Consider the following 17,412-nt stretch of genomic DNA (forward strand, 5'->3'; position numbering starts at 1 on the left):
TATGTGGCCTTTTTTTTTTCTTTTCATTGGGTTAGTATAATTTTTTGAAAGTATGTTAATAGATAGTGTGTGTGTTTTTTTTTTGAGACAGAGTCTCACTCTGTCGCCCAGGCTGGAGTGCAGTGGTGTGATCTTGGCTCACTCCAACCTGCCTCCCGGGTTCAAGCGATTCTCTTGTATCAACCTCCTTAGTAGCTGGAACTACAGATGCATGCCACCACACTCAGCTAATTTTTGTATTTTTAGTAGAGATGGGGTTTTACCATTGGTGAGGCTAGTCTCAAACCCCTGACCTCAGGTGATCCACCTGCCTCGGCCTCCCAAAATGCTGGGATTACAGGCGTGAGCCACCATGCCCAACTGTAAAAAATATTTTTACAGTGTAGTGTACAATGAAGTTTTTGTTCATTCATCATTTTAAGACAAGTTCCTTAGATGGATATTAAGGAGACCAGGCAGAAGTGATGATGATAGATTCATTTGATTGCAAGAAAAAAAAAAAAAAAACTCACTCACCTCAGTAAGGTTAAGTTTAGAGATGAACAAGACAGGAACCCCAGCCACATGTCCAATCTTTAAGAGAACCCGAGGAAAATGGACTGAGATTTAGAATTGGGATGTAACTAGTGTGGCTTTTCTGAGCAGATTCCTTCTCTGCCCCCTAGTGACAGAGTTGATCCTCTGCCATTGGGATGACACAGCTCCCTCTGTCATACTTTTCTTGTGGCCACCAGTACTCTCTTTATTGTAGATGTTTCTCTACCTTTTTCTGTCTCAGTTTCTCATCACTCCTACTTATTATTCATGAACTTTACTGCTTTATAACATCTGTAAAATATCTTATTTCTCTATGTCTTTGGTTTTCTGCTCTAGCTACAGACAGACTGATTCTCTTCCCATCTCACTCAGAGTCTAGAGCCTGTTCTTGGTTCAGGTAATTCACTGTTACTGTTGCATTTTTTTAAAGAGACAGAAGTCTCCCTCTGTCACCCAGGCTGGAGTGTAATGGTGCCATCATGGCTCACTGCAGTTTTGACTCCCCAGACTCAAGCAGTCCTCCTTCTTAGCCTCTCAAGTAGCTGGGACTACAAGTGTGTGCCAACACACCTAGTTAATTTGTTTTGTATTTTTTGTAGAGACAAGGTCTTGCTTTGTTGCCCAAGCTGCTGTTGCTTTGTTTAGGTGAACCTTTTGTACCAGATCCCCACATAAGCCTTAGATGATCTAGTCTTAGCTCAGGTGCTTACTCTCGTATCTTCAGAGGGGGAAAGGCTTATCTTGCTTGTCTCAAGGTAGGATTATTCTTCTAGCAGGAGAATGGGTGACAACACTCACAGATGAGATTTATAGGCATGGCAGGCATTTTGAGAGCACACAGATGACCAGTTTGAGCATAGTGAGAAACTCCCTGTCACAAGTGCACTGGTTGGACAATCTGTGGTACCTAGCACAGAAACTTGCTCTTGGTTGACCTTATATTTTTGTTTACCTCATTTTTGTTTTAAGCAAAACAATCAATGAATGAGAAATAACTATTCCTTACTGAGTTTTTGAGATTTTCTTTGGATCTCATTGCGTATTTTACTTATGCCCCCCTCATTTAATTCACAATTTTTCCTTATAAATTAATTGTCATGTACTAACTACTTTATGGGTTATTTCAATCCATAGATGGGACTTAAAACACATAAACCACTTATACAGGGAATTAAACTTACTTGATAATGTTGACATCTGTAAGTATGTGAGGCTATTTCAGTTTTAAAACGTAATAAAGATTGCATCTCACAGTGTAGTCTCTGTCTTGAATAAATTGCTTCTCTGCAAAGTAAGTCCTTGAGCTAACACTCAGAGATTACACATGTAGCATTGACCAAAAGCACAGTTAGCATTTTTTAAATTTGAGGGGAGGTTGTCTTTAAGTGAATATACTTTAAATGTGTGTTCTACTTCTCTTTAAGCGTGTGTGTGTGTGTGTGTGTGTGTGTGTGATGATTGTTGGTTTGATTTTTGGCAGAGTGGAGCTTGGTGACCTATTGATAAGATTTTTCTCCTTTCTTTAACACTTTCCATTCTTTACCCAAACTCTTCCTAAACATCTATTGAGCATTTGCTCTTTCCCAGGCACAAAGAAAATGATGTGATTTTTATCTAATTCGGACATACAGTAAGTCTGTGGTTGCTGTATTTACAAATCAGCTGGCAACATGTAAGTAGTTTGAATACTATGGTTTCCTGGATTGGGCAGCAGTTTTTAATCATTTGTACAAATGGCTATATTGTTTCAAATTTCACACTGTTTGTGATTTCTTCTGTAGTAGGATTTCTTGGCAGATATTAATAGAAAACAATAAATATCATTATTTCATTTGGCAATAAATAATTCATAGCTTAGAATGGTTTTCTAATAAAAACACACTCTACAATGAATGGGAGTTTTTCTTTTCCAGCACTTTCAATAAAAACTTACAGTTCCCTAAATTGGTGAAATCAAATGATAAATAGTACACAGGATTTTAGCGTGCAAACCAGATGTGTTATCCTCCATTTGTAAGAAGGAAATAAGGGAGTAGAGATTTCTGAGTCCTGACCTTGGCTTTGGTGCTACTAACTCGTCTTTCAACATTGATTTTCTCTTCGGTAAAAGAAGGAAAGCACAACACTGTGTATGGGACAGAGTTGTTTTGAAAATAAAATGTCATTATATCAGTGAAAGCATTTTAAAAAATTAAAAGAAACTTACAAATTCATCATGATCAGAAGCTTACCTAATTAGTATAGATTACTATTTAGAAATTAAGAATTAAGTTAAGCAAGTATTTAATAGGCTGACATCTATTATACCATTACGATAACAAGTTATTATAATTTATTTACTTGTCTGTCTACTCTACTAGATTAGAAACTAAATTTCTTCATCTGTTTTCCTAGTCCTATACAATGCACAGCATTGAGCAGGTGTTTGATAAATGTGTATTGGATGAATACAGCTAGAGAAGAGATAAAGATGAATCTTTACAATATCATAGTCTGATTATCATATACTACTGGATGAGCTCTCCATCAGGCTTCAGAGAAAGAGTTAGATCCATTTAAGAGGTAGCTACATCATTGATTTTCCAGTGCTTCAAACTATGAGATTGGAAAACTTTTGTTTCTTTAATTTCACTTGTTGTTGTCGTTGCTGTGAATGGTTACAGCAAACACAGAGAGGATGTACTCCTGGCAGTATTATCTTCATTAGCTGTATGAAGATGTCTTCATTGAGAGAATGTATTGTACTGACTTGAACATAAGTGTTTTCATGAATGGCAAAGAGATGAAGACTGGTTTGCCCAGTTGTATCTAGTTCTCCAGAGGAGTTACCTTCTATGGCTAGTAATAGTACTTTCTACTTACTAATAGATTCAGAGCATTGGGAAGACTCCTCTTCGGTCATTTACTTGTTTTAACTACACACAGCTGGGAAATTAGATATTGTTAGTATTACATAATCTTCTGTTTCCTATGTTGAAATGTCTTTGCAAAAGTTTACATGCAAGTGCAGACTCTGACATCAGTTGTTGGAAAAAGGAAATTTGGTTGTAAATTTTGCCTTTTCAGCATGTCATAACTTCTCCTGGAATGTGTAATATGACCTCATATTTGTATTGTACTTACAGTTTTGAGTGTTTTCATACATGAACTCATTTGAAAATACTCTAGGAGAGAGGGAGAATAGGTATTATTAACATCATTTTGCAAGTGCTCTATAGATTATTTTGACCTAACCTCCATGTGACATATGTAATTGTTAAATGAAATTAGACTTGACCTTTTTTTTTTTTTTTTTAATAGCTGATAATAAGTTTAATTTATCACAGATAAAACTAACAAACTTTCTTAGAGTCCTTGGTATGTGTCTGTAGGCTATATTTCTGTATCCTGATTGGCCTTGTAGAACTTTCAATGGGAATAGGAGACTTGGTGGGCTATGTGTGCCCTGAATGAATGGGTTGTAGTTGAGTTAGAGTCAAGAAGCCTAACTTGTGAGTGCAGTGGTAGAGGAGATCATCTTTTAATGGGGGCAGACTCCTTATCAAACACAACCATGACAGTGACCAATAAGCCAGGTATAAGAAATCTACCTGGAAAGGACACCATTCATTAGAGATGGCTGATTAGGCTGGGCGCGGTGGCTCAAGCCTGTAATCCCAGCACTTTGGGAGGCTGAGACGGGTGGATCATGAGGTCAGGAGATCGAGACCATCCTGGCTAACACGGTGAAACCCCGTCTCTACTAAAAATACAAAAAACTAGCTGGGTGAGGTGGCGGGCGCCCGTAGTCCCAGCTACTCGGGAGGCTGAGGCAGGAGAACGGCGTGAACCCGGGAGGCGGAGCTTGCAGTGAGCTGAGATCCGGCCACTGCACTCCAGCCTGGGCGACAGAGCGAGACTCCGTCTCAAAAAAAAAAAAAAAAAGAGAGAGATGGCTGATTAGCCCATCCTCTCTGTTGGCATGTCCTGAGGAAAGCTAAATTAAAGTTACAGGACTGAAATTTGTAAACTGGACTTGACCTTTTTATGTTGATATTTCTGCCCCTTTTATTCTTCTGAAAATCTGTGAACAAAGAAGATACTTGCTATCTACACTAAACCATATCATTGGGTCTTTGGAGACTGAGCTCAAATGAGATGATTGCAATCTTCTCTCCTCATAGGTAGGAAACTATTTTCAGGTATCACAGAATCAATGATAGATAACTGAAAAGGTCAGAGATATTTTTAAAGTTGTGTTAGGAGAGAGAAAAAATTCCCTTCTGCATTTTATCCTTCTATCCAAGAATAGCCTAAAGAGAAAGATGTCCTTAGCTTGGGTAAATAGAATATAATGCTTGTTTATTATAAGAATTTTATATACTCATTTATAGCACAGTCTGTTTTATGGAGCTGGGGAAGGAAGGGATTAAAATGTATATGTATATATATTTATAATGCATGATCTCTTTCTTAAGTAGTTATAGTTTATTGAATTCTGTTTGAAGTGGGAACTAAGCTCTAACAGAGAGAGGAATCATGGGGAAGAACATTCTAGAGAGGAATCAAGTACCTTCAGTAGCAATCAGATTTAAATAGTATAATACAGTTGAACTAATTTGAGAGAAAAGAAAAGTAGCCTAATATTTTATGAGGGAACAATGAAGAAAAATGAGCTTCAATAAGGTAAACTTTTATTTATTTAATAGTTGATATTTAGAGATACATTTTTGGTTCTTTATATTTTGGTTCTTTATGATATTTTGTGATGCTGTCATGTATACCAGCATCCAGTTTTCAATACTGAAATTATAAACCCAGGTGTCTGATATATCTTAAGTTTCTTATAAAATAAAGTTGGATTTACTTTTTCCCAGTTCCATAAACACTGATAGTTTAAGTGTCTAGTGTTTTTATTTTTATTTTTTGACAGATCATTGAGATATCACATAGTAGATGTTGGATGCTTAGGCAGTGAAAAGGTATCAAAGCAGATAATTACTCTAGAAACTTATTTGACCAGTTACTAAGACGCCAAGGATTTACTTAGCTTTTGTCTTTGGGAAGAGCTTCAAAGAAATAAGAAAATACCTTATTAGAGTAGAATTGAATTGGAATAATACTATTAAGCTTCCAGTGATTTCTTCATTTGCTTGCAGTGTAAAATATGTTATTAATTCATCTGGAATCAAGAGAGATCATTTGTCTTTGTGTAATTATTAAATTAGGGAGTGCTCAACATCACCTGTAACATATCACATTTATGAAATTGTTCATATCTCTTCTAAATCTGTTTATTTACAGTTTTAAAAATCGGTCTCCTCTACTATCTTCAAAAGAAGTGAAGATGTAATTAATAGGATATCACAACCTAAATTTGATGAAAAACTATGCGACATTATTTCTTGAGCAAACATAAAAATTTTAAAGTATATAAACATATTTAAAGTATAAATAATTCTTAAAATCTACTGAAGGCTCATCTGAAATTCCATGTCCCTTTTTAGCTTCTAACAATAACAAATGTTTTCAAAACACCAAAAGAGTATCTGTATCATTTTATAGAAAACTTTTATTTCCTTCAAAATATCAATCAATCATTTTGGCTCATTATTATTTACTAATATTATCTCAGTTTGGGAGAAGCCATAGAAAAATTCAATAAAATATGTAGTATACATTAGTAAAGAACATATACATTTAAGACTAATTATTTGGTTGTACTTGGCAGACAACCAATTAAAGCTCAGTTAAGCCAAATAATATACATTGGTTACTATAGTAGAAAGTTCTAGAGTGGTCCTTCAGGCCTGACTGAATCCAGGCAGTTAGATAATTTGTTTCCCTCTCATAGCTCTGTTATCCACTGAATTATATTTTAAGGCAAGAAACATGAGGACAAAATAGCCACCAGGTTTTCAGTCCTTCAGTTAGTTAATTCAAGTGGAAAGGGATTGTTTCTTTCTAGTTTTTTAAAAAAGGGTGCTGATTGTATTTTCTTTATTTTAACTTAGTCTACATTCCCACTCATAAGTGAATAATTATTATTAGAATCATGGTACTGCCATTGACCAGTACTGGAACTACAACTTGGGTCACCCTTAGCCAAACATAACTACCAGGAAAGAGGGAAAAAAAAAAAAAAAGTAAGTCTGCAAAGGAAATTCTAGGTGCTATTACCAGAATATTTTGGTGGGGGGGAGGATGTTGGGTGGTGACAGGAAATCACCATGTATGTATAAACGAGTTAAATGCAGGGTGAAATGCACACTGTTTTGTGAAAATGCTACTGAACAGTGATTTCTTCATTTGCTTGCGGTGTAAAATATGTTATTAATTCATCTGAAATGAAGAGAGATCATTTGTCTCTTCATTCCAAAGCAACAGTTTAAATGGTGAAATAACATTTGGTATTAGAGTAACATAAAGAACAATCACAAAACATTGATATTGAAAATGTTCGATTGCTGAAGAAGGGCCTTCAGGCATAACCAATCATCATATAAAATATTGGTGATGTCTGCATCTCTGAGACGGTTTCCTCATCTGTGAAACAATTATTATGATATGGCTAACAACAGACGGATTTGTATATGTTTTTCTGCTTGATTATATTGGTACAGAAGGTATTCCAGATTTTACTGAACAGTGTTTGTATAAATTGAGTGAAATTATATCCAATTATGGTGATACTACAATTAATGTAGAATAGAGACAAGTATTAGTAAAGCTCCTGACCACTGCATCCTGCAACTGTGGGAAATTGGAAGACTGTATAATAGCTCGCTGAAATTTGTCTTTAAATATATTACACACTCTATGGATATTAATGTGAACAAAATTAAACTCCACAGGACTGGAAAAATTAAACTAATGACTTTTTATGTAATCCAAGTTAATGAATGCTTTCTGGCCCAACTTTTCATTAGGAAATGAACCACAGTTTCCTGATTTCCTTCATTCCAACAGCTTCCATTGTGTGACTGTTTACAAAAATGCTTAATAAGAACCCTTAATGAAGACTTGCTCTCTTTTCTTTAATACTGAAATATATTTACATAGTTTTACAGCTTTTAGGAGTAACAGGTAGTCTTAAAAATTAATAGTGGCTTTTAGAATAGGTGTTGTATAAATATTTTCTTTAATCATCTGAGTATTTCTAATGTATTAAAATACTATAGTAAAGAATGGAGAATCATAATTTCATCTTCTAAATGAAAGAAGGAAGGCAGAAGCTTAAAATATGGGGAATATTTGGAAAAAATTCTGTTTCTATTGATCTTGGTGCTGAAATCCATATTTGCAGTGTTTAACAAATATATTCGCTCCCCTGTATCCTCAGGGGATTGATTCCACGGCCACCAGCAGATAACAAAATCTGTGCATGTTCAAGTAAGGCTGCAGTAGCCATGTGGAACCCGTATATATGAAAAGCCAGCCCTCCATATCCACATATTTTGTATTCTGTGAATACCAGTATTTTCCATTTGAGTTTGATTTCAGATGCAGACCCTGTGGGTGTGGAGGGCCAAGTGTATTTATTGAAAAAAAATCTACCTGGAGGTGGACCGACCCATGCAGTCCACCTGTGTTGTTCAAGGTTTAACTGTGTTCCTAGTGTTAAATGATAAACTAAATGCAGAGATGATTAATCCCCAAAATTAAATGTAATTAAATCTATAAAACACATTCGACAAATACAATTTTAATAATTAATTAAATATACTTTTAAAAACACCTATGATAATGACTTACTTGCTTTAATGCCTTTGTATGAATTCGTAGGTAAAGTCTTACTGTAAGATTTAGCAATTTACATTACAGTATTTTATGGACAAAACGTATAATAATGACATTAAGGGAAAATAAAATGTAAAGCAACCTTTCCTAATCTGATGGAATTGAGTGAACAGTTGGTTACCTGTAAGAAGAGCAACCAAGTTAAAGGAACAAAAAGTTCAAAAGCCATAAGCCATAAGGTTTTTATTAAAATGTCAGAAAATCTCATTGAAATGTCTTGAAATTGAAAAGCACACCAAAAGGAAAATAAAAATTATAAAATAAGCATTCAATAAAGTAAACATATAAACTCATACTTCACTTGCAGTTAAAGAAGTATGCATTTTAGGAAAAGGTACAAAATTTGCCAAATTGTCAAAGATTAAAAAGATAATTGCTGGCAAGTGTGGTTTAAATTCAACATTGTCATATGCTATTGGTGGAAGTCTTTGTTGACATATCTTTCCAGAAAATAACTTGATGATGTGCATTAAAATGCTTAAAAGATCAAATACTTTTTGACAGGAATTTCACTTATATGAAGCCACAATAAAGAAATAATTTGGGTCGGGCGCAGTGGTTCATGCCTGTAATCCCAGCACTTTGGGAGGCCAAGGCTGACAGATCACGAGGTCAGGATTTCGAGACCAGCCTGCCCAGCATAGTGTATCCCTATCTCTACTAAAATACAAAAATTAGCTGGGCATGGTGGTACGCACCTGTAGTCCCAGCTACTTGGGAGGCTGAGGCAGGAGAATCATTTGAATCCAGGGGGTGGAGGTTGTGGTGAGTCGAGATTGCACCACTGTACTCCATCCTGGGCAACAGAGCAAGAGTCTATCTCAAAAAAAAAAAAAAAATAATTTGAGACGAGCACAACAAGTGTTTATGTACAAAGATATGTACTATGGTTTTATTTACAGTGTGAAAGATACGGAACTTTTAAACACACCAACAGAAATAATAATTACTGTAAATTGCTGAGATTTTATGTGTTGGGCTTTATGATTAGTGCTGTGTATAGATTATCTCATTTATGTCTAAGTTCACATTAACGTGTACTTAGCATTTATTTCTAAATTTACTTACCACTGTGTTTATAATGGACAAGATTTTTCTCAGTGGAACTCACCTTTCATCACATGTGGAAGCTGTATGACTTAGGAGAATTGGCCATATTTGTATCTCCAAGAATACTCCCTGATTGTCTTAACCCAGTCAGTGATTCTGCACACCTACCAATTGGTTAGCAATGTGCTTATCACTTCATTGGTTCAGATAAGAATGAATACCCAAACTATTGATTAGGGGTTGAGCTAGAAATTATCTTCTCCCCTTAGTTCTTAGTTATATAAAAGGTACAATAAAAATTGAGAATAGGAAATTTATCAATAAGAAAAAGTTTTGCAAAAAGCTAATTGGGCAAAAGCTAATGTTACATAAATGAAATGCAAATCTAAAACAATATGTAAGGCAATTTTCCTATTATAATTCAATTTTCCTATTGAATTAAAATAAATTTTTAAAACCCTAATATATATGAACAGTACAGGAAGATTGGGGTGAGATTTGCATACTTTTTCACTTCTGTGGGAGTGTTAATTTGCCCTATTTTCCAGACAAAGTATTATAATTATATACAGACTTTGATCCGGTAATTTCCATTCTCCCTTGTCTCGATGGTCTGATGTTTAAGCAATGATTTATATAACAGATAAAATATATATGTAGAATATATCATTCAGTGCTTTAAGTGTTTCACAAACTTTGTAATCATTTATTTCTCAAAGCAACACTATGTTAAATTATATGGATGAGGAGACTAAGGCGTATCCCGTCAAGGCAACATAGTTTTGGAATCAGGCTTATAACACTTTCCAGACCAACTACAGTCATTTTAGTCACTACACTACTTTGCTTCAATTCTACTCATCACAGTGTCTCTATATAGAAAAAAAACCGGAAAAATCTTAAATATGGAACATTAGAATGGGCAAAAAAAATTATAAGGTGATGTGTTATGCCGATATTATTTATTTGAAGACTTATTTAATGATACAAGAATATGATTGCACTGTAGGTGACAAAAGGGAGGAAATGAAATTGTATGTTGCCTTTGTATTGCTATAAAGGAATACCTGAGGCTAGGTAATTTATAAGGAAAAGACGTTTATTTGGCTCATGGTTCTGCAAGCTATATAAGACACATGGTGCCACCATCTGCTTCTGGTAAGGGCTTTAGGCTGTTCAGACTCATGGCAGAAATTGAAGTGCAGCCTGCATGAGCAGAGATGACATGGCAAGAGAGGAGGCAAAAGAGAGAGGGGAGGGAGGTGCCAGGCTCTTTTTAACAAACAGCTCTTACAAGGGGCTAACAGAGCAATAACTCACTCATTACCACCAGGATGGCACCAAGCCATTCATGAGGGTTCTGCCCCCATGACTCAAATACCTCTCACTAGGTCCCATGTTTGACATTGGGGATCACATTTCAACATGAGGTTTGGAGGGTGAAATAGCTGAACTTTGCATATGTGTAGTACAATTTCAGTTTTAGAAAAAGACTAGGTGGAAGGTGTCTAAATGTTATATTTTAGTTTATCTTAATATAGATGATTTTTGTTTTCCTTATAATTTCCTAATTTTCTAAGTGTTTTGTTCATAGATATATTCACACTATATATACTGAAAATTTTAATAACCAAATGTTTCAGGGAAAGTGACTTCTGTTTTCCACTAATTTCAGCAAAAAGAGTGAATGACTTGATAATTGTTCTACTTTTTTTAATTAGAAAAATTTCCTGCCATTGAGAGCTTCAAAGCACTGCTGAAAGTTTCACGGCAAATGCAATGGAAAGCATGGATTGAATTTGATTTTAAATTGATAAATTTAAAATTCTTATGTGTTCTGAAGAGTTTTTCATGTCTCATCCACTATCACTTTTTTCATTACCATACTGAAAGCTGAGGGTATGGAACTCAGAATGCATTTGGAAGAATAACAGGTGATATGAATTTTTGGTCCTATCTGATTTCCGGGAATAGAAAAACCCAGGATCAAAGCTATCTTTGTCTGGTTCTATTCCTATATAAATTAAATTATAAAGATCGTTCCAGTTTTACATCTTATAAATATGAATGCCTTGAGTCTATTTTGCATTAGCATCTAACAAATATACACAAATTTCTAAGAAGTAATTTGCTTGTCTCATCCCCTCCCTTTCATGTCTCTTCAGAGCCGCCTTGGCAATATGATCATCCTAAACCCCTATCTAAAACACATATCTTACTGTACTGCTTCCCTGTTTAATCATACTTCCATCACCTTAAAGGTAAAATGCAAATGTTATAACATGGCAATCAGGAGCCTTCCTGATGTGGCCTCATCTTATTCCTCAAGTTTTATACAAAAGAGTTTCCTATAAATATTCTATTTTAAAATAAAATATTCTTATAGCCTATCCTTGAAGATGGCGTGTTCTTTCTTATTCCTGTGCCTTTGCTTATGATGTTTGCTTTGCCAACTGTGACTTTCCCCACCTTCCTCACTGGACAGCTTCTGTTAACTGAAGGTTAATGAGTCTTACCTCTTTTAGGAAGACTTTTCTGCAGCACCTAGCCTTGCCAGGAACATAGTCCTTATCACACTGATGCATGCAAAGGAGTATACAAACTTATTTTCCTCTCACTAGTAACTAAACAACTGGGCATTCAATAGCTGTTCAGTGAATATTGTGTTAATGAACAAAATTACTTTTCTAATGTTATTTTCCTTAAGAGTGTAGGGGTATAGGTATGACTATTTGTATGTCATTTTCTTAGTGAGATGACTAGAATACATAGGAAGTGATTGCTCCGGGCTACTTAGGACAATCATCCTAATATCACTTTCTTTGTATGTTTTGCTTAGAACATTGGGGTGAAAACATTTGAGAAGGTGTCTTAAAGGCATACTAAGGCATATGTACTTTGTCCATTGGTGATGTGGCCAAATTACTTGTTAGAGAAATTACGACTGGCTAGGGATGGATAGGTGGGGAGTGTAAACTAGGAGAGAAAACAAACTGGAGATTGTTGTATTAAGTAGACTTGAATTTATTTAACTGCACGTAGGTGGTAAGGGAAAAAAGAAGGATTAATAATGCCAGATTTCAGGTGTGAGCAATCAGTGGGGATTGTACTACTTACTTAATGTCACAAGACAAAAAACAAAAATATAGAAAAGAAAATCAGGGCCAAGATCTGATTTTATATATTTTGAATTTAGGAGCCTATAGAGGATAAGAAATAAATATCCAGGAAAACTCCTAAAACATTTTGCAAATTAGATTAAATACTGTTAAATTCTTGGGCCTAGGTAAAAAAAAGAGAATAATGATTTTGAAAATATTTTAAGATCATGATAATGATGGTCCATATTTCACATGATGACAAGTAGAAATACAATTTGGCCTGACTTGTTTGTTTTGCTTGGTTTATTACATATAGAATATTTAAAGATTTACCTGTTACATTAACAAATTGAAGCATTTTGTCATATTGCAGCATTAATAATGTTTTTCTTAAATGGTACTGTTGGGGATAAAGGAAGTTTTAGTAAAGAAATAGTTGGTTTCATTTAATTTCATATACATCTTCAAATTGTGTGAAAATGTGTAATAAATGGTGGCAAAACAGTATCAAATTGAGCATATTATGTTCATACTAAAATTTTAAGAAGCATTTGAATTGGAAATCAGGATTTTATATTTTAAAGTAAAATATGTTCAAAAGAGCAGCCCCTAAGCCAATCTGAGTTTTGCAAGAATATTCAAAGTGCTCTTTCTATGAAAAATCTAATCATATCAGACATAGAATAATAGATCCCATTTGGAAAATATGTCATTTCCTGCAAGAAGAAAGACAGAAGTAGGCATAAGTTAGTTCTTATTTTTTGATGTGTGTATTTTTGTGCTCTTCTTTATTCTGTCACATTGCATAAAATATTCTAGTTTGAAAAGTATTTCCTCAGTGTGACTGGGTTTCAGTGAATTTAAGATAAAAATAAAGGCTACGGGGATGTTAAATTGAATTGACCATTTCAAGGAAAAGATTTTCTTTTATTAAATTTTGGAATTAAATCTACTGAAGAGTTTTATTAACAATTATTTATCTTGATTAAATTGAATTGACTATTTTAAGAAAAATATTTTCTTCTATAAAATTTGGGAATGAAATGTATTGAAGAGTTTTGATAAGTTATTTATCTCAAATTATTTCTCTCTAATTTCTGTTCATAAGATCAATAGTTGTCAAAATAAAAATGGAAAAACTATGTCATCCTAAAAGATAAATAATTTTGTTCTTCCTTTTCTCTCCTCTCATCTAAGACCAACAAACAAGAAAAACATGATCTGATAAACGACTGTGGAAATCATGATATGGTTTTATAGTTTACCTTTTAGCTATGTGTCATGCTTGAAATTTCCTGTCCAGGATAAACACATCTATTTTTAGAGCTGGAAGTATGTGATGATACAACCTTTACATTTTACAGCAAGGTGAAGTGAATTGTGTAATTAATACATGCTAAGATCCAGTCAGTGCTAAGAAAATAACATATGATTTAATAAATAATGGTCTTACTGAGTTAAGCAAACGTTGTTTTTCACTAAAATTATAAAATATCAATATATGACCTTAAAATATACTGTGCTAATATTTTAATTCAAAATTTAAAATTGTTGCTTTTTGTTGTAGATGCTGTAGATGATCAGCCTATAACCTCTCTTTTAGTGCTATAGTTCAAACTGGCAAAATTTCTAATGCTTATCCTGCATTTCTTTACATAAGGGATTCTTTGGCCACAAGAGACCACTTTGTTAACCAAACAGACTGAAAGTTCTAGGGAATCAATGCCCCTGGGAGCAACCCTCAGCTAATGACTAATGAGAATTGGTATATAAATATGCTAGCTCTCATTCTTACGGTGAGATATAGCTGAGGGGTGTATTACACACTGGATGTCTGATTTTCCCCAGCCAGATTAAGCTGCAGTTGCCAATAGTGTTACAGGTCTGATAATGATCTCTGTGTTGGTAAGAAGTCTCCCATTCCGGGTCTCACTTCTTTCTTTTCAACCCTGCTAATATTTCCTGGGATTATCTCCCAGATAAACTTCTCACATTGAAGTTATTATTACCTCAGTGTTTGCCTCCAGGACAACCTAAACTGAGATCCTTTATTTCTCTCTAAAGTCATGTTAGAAAATGAAAAAGAAGTTGGGTGTGGTGGCTCACACCTATAATCCACCCAGCACTTTGGGAGTCCAAGGCGGGCAGATCACCTGAGGTCAGGAGTTCGAGACCAGACTGACCAACATGGCAAAACCCCCCTCTACTAAAAATACAAAAATTAGCTGGGCGTGATGCCATACAATTGTAGTCCCAGCTACTCAGGAGGCTGAGGCAGAAGAAAACAAATAGAGTGAACAAATAGGTCAATAGGCTTCTGATGAATATGTGGCTAAGATGGAAAAAGATGGCTTTCAAAGTATTCAGATGGCTTAGATTGAAACAAAGAGGAAGGGATAAAATAACATGTGAGATCTGTCTATTTAAGAAAGTAAAAAGTACACATATGGCATCATCAATGTCTGTATCAAGGGGTTTGTATCAAAGTTATGATGAGAAGCAGGGCACACGACTTAGATATGTTTCTCCATTTTTCCCCCTCCTTCAAAAAGGTCAGGTCTTTTTAGTGTTTTGGCAAAAGATACTACACTGTGAATTCTTCTGGTACTATTTGAACATATGTCAGAGGTACATTCGAAATCATATAATTAAAGGAAGACATAGTTTGTGCTGTTGTGTCTACCTAGAAAGAATTTTTGTTTTGTTTGTTGGAATAAAAATATAAGTCTTAACCAATTAACATGTCTCTTCTAGTTATAGCATGATTATGAATAGAAGGATAAGCTATCTGAATGCCTTGCCATAACAGTCAAAGTAGAATGAAAATGAAAATAAATCAGTGCCTTCTAAAATTCAGTTTCACCTTCGTAATCATCATTAACAGGGTATGAGATTGGTTAGTCCAAATAAATAGTATGTGAAAGAGATAGTTGGGGCACCTTGTTGTTCAAGGGGGAATGGCATATATTATTAAAGAACTATCACCAAGCTTTAATAGTAACATATCTGTGAGTTAAAACATTTAACACATCATCTACAAATCCTGCTATTTTTCATTACCTAGGTATCAGTAACAATCTTTTCCAAATATTTATATATTTTATCATTATTTTCCTATTATTTGGTAATTGTCTTGAACATTTTCAAGAAACATAATTAGAATTTTAAAAGATATGCTGAACTTCTAAATTTTAAAAAAAACAGAAATGTAATTATTGATTAATTCTAAGTCCAATTATATTTTTCTTTTTAGTTATTTATGATTCCATCTGATATACATAGGAGAGAAAGTGATAGAAGAATTCTGATGGCAACTGTATGATAGAAGCTATATAAAGTCAAGTGTCCATTTTCTTTCAACTATATTTGAGCATACCCAGGTAAGAATAAATGATTGTTTATACATTTTCCATTATTTCCAAAAAGGACTTGAAATTATAAAAATGCTATTATTATGTGCTGAATGTTTAAAAATATAGTCTTACATTGTAAAAAATAGTAAAATGCATAAAAATAAAATAAAATTAAAAGCACTGATGAGCCTTTTTTCTGAAAATAACCTCTGTCATCATTTTGTTCTATATAATTTTATTTTTGTTTTGTTGGATTTTTCTTTTAAGCAAAATTACAATGATAGTATTATATTTAGTTCATTTTCATGTGGCTGATAAAGACATACTCATGACTGGGAGATTTACAAGAGAAAGATGTTTAATGGACTTACAGTTCTATGTGACTGGGGAGGTCTCATAATCATGGAGGAAGGTGAAAGGCACGTCTCACACAGCAGCAGACAAGAGAAGAGAGCTTGTGCAGGCAAACGCCCGTTTTTAAAACCATCAGATTTTGTGAGACCCACTCACTATCATGAGAACAGCACAGGAAAGACTCGCCCCCATGATTCAATCACTACCCACCAGGTTCCTACCACAACATGTGGGAATTGTGGGAGGTACAAATCAAGATAAGATTTGGGTGGGGACACAGCCAAACCCTTATCATTCCATCCCTGGCCCCCTCAAATCTCATGTCTTCACATTTCAAAACCAAACATGCCTTCCCAACAATCCCCCGAAGTCTTAACTCATTTCAGCATCAGGTCTAAAGTCCACAATCCAAAGTCTCATTAGAGACAAGGCAAGTCCCTTCTGCCTATGAGCCTGTAAAATCAAAAGCAAGTTAGTTACTTCCTAGATAAAATAGGGTACAGGCATTGGGTAAATGTAGCCATTCCAAATGGGAGAAATTGGTCAATGCAAAGGGGCTACAGGTCCCATGCTGGTCCAAAATCCAGTGGGGCAGTCAAATCTTAAAGCTCCAAAATGATCTCCTTCGATGCCATGTCTCACATCCAGATCATGCTGATGTAAGAGGTGAGTTCCCATGGTCTTGGGCAGCTCTGCCCCTGTGGCTTTGCAGGGTATAGCATCCCTCCTGACTGCTTTCATGGGCTGGCATTGAGTGTCTGAGTCTTTTCCAGGTGCAGGGTGCAAGTCGTTGGTGGATCTACCATTCTCGGGTCTGGAGGATGGTGGCCCTCTTCTCACAACTCCACTAGGTGGTGCCCCAGTAGGGACTCTGGGTGGGGGCTCTGACCCCACATTTCCCTTCCACACTGCCCTAGGAGAGATTCTCTATGAGGACTCTACCCCTGCAGCAAACTTCTGCCTGGACATCCAGGCATTTCCATACATCTTCTGAAATCTAGGCGGAGGTTCCCAAACTTCAGTTCTTGACTTCTGGGCATCCGCAGGCTCAATACCATGTGGAAGCTGCCAAGACTTGGGGCTTGCACCCTCTGAAGCAACAGCCAAGCCATACCTTGGCCACTTTTAGTCGTGGCTGGAGCACCTGGGATGCAGGCCATCAAGTCCCTAGACTTCATAAAGCAGAGAGACCCTGGCCTAGCCCAGGAAATCATGTTATCCTCTTAAACCTCTGGGGT

The 17,412-nt window shown here is 35.3% G+C and overlaps 1 protein-coding gene across 12 annotated transcripts in view; it reads left to right on the forward strand.

Moving 5' to 3' along the window:
* GULP1 (GULP PTB domain containing engulfment adaptor 1) overlaps nt 1-17,412 on the forward strand; it is a 308,512-nt gene that overhangs the window by 81,868 nt on the left and 209,232 nt on the right. For 11 of the 12 annotated variants that reach the window (XR_001893457.3, XM_031651397.1, XM_031651399.1 and 8 more), the window contains one exon: nt 15,721-15,847. The gene's annotated coding sequence lies outside the window, so the exon portion shown is untranslated. Of the gene's footprint in view, nt 1-9,132; nt 11,301-13,664; nt 13,836-15,720; nt 15,848-17,412 lie in introns of those variants that run through there. The other variant, XM_031651398.1, reaches the window with a different exon arrangement.

Source organism: Papio anubis, chromosome 10 (assembly GCF_008728515.1).
Source record: "Papio anubis isolate 15944 chromosome 10, Panubis1.0, whole genome shotgun sequence".
Taxonomy (NCBI): domain Eukaryota; kingdom Metazoa; phylum Chordata; class Mammalia; order Primates; family Cercopithecidae; genus Papio; species Papio anubis.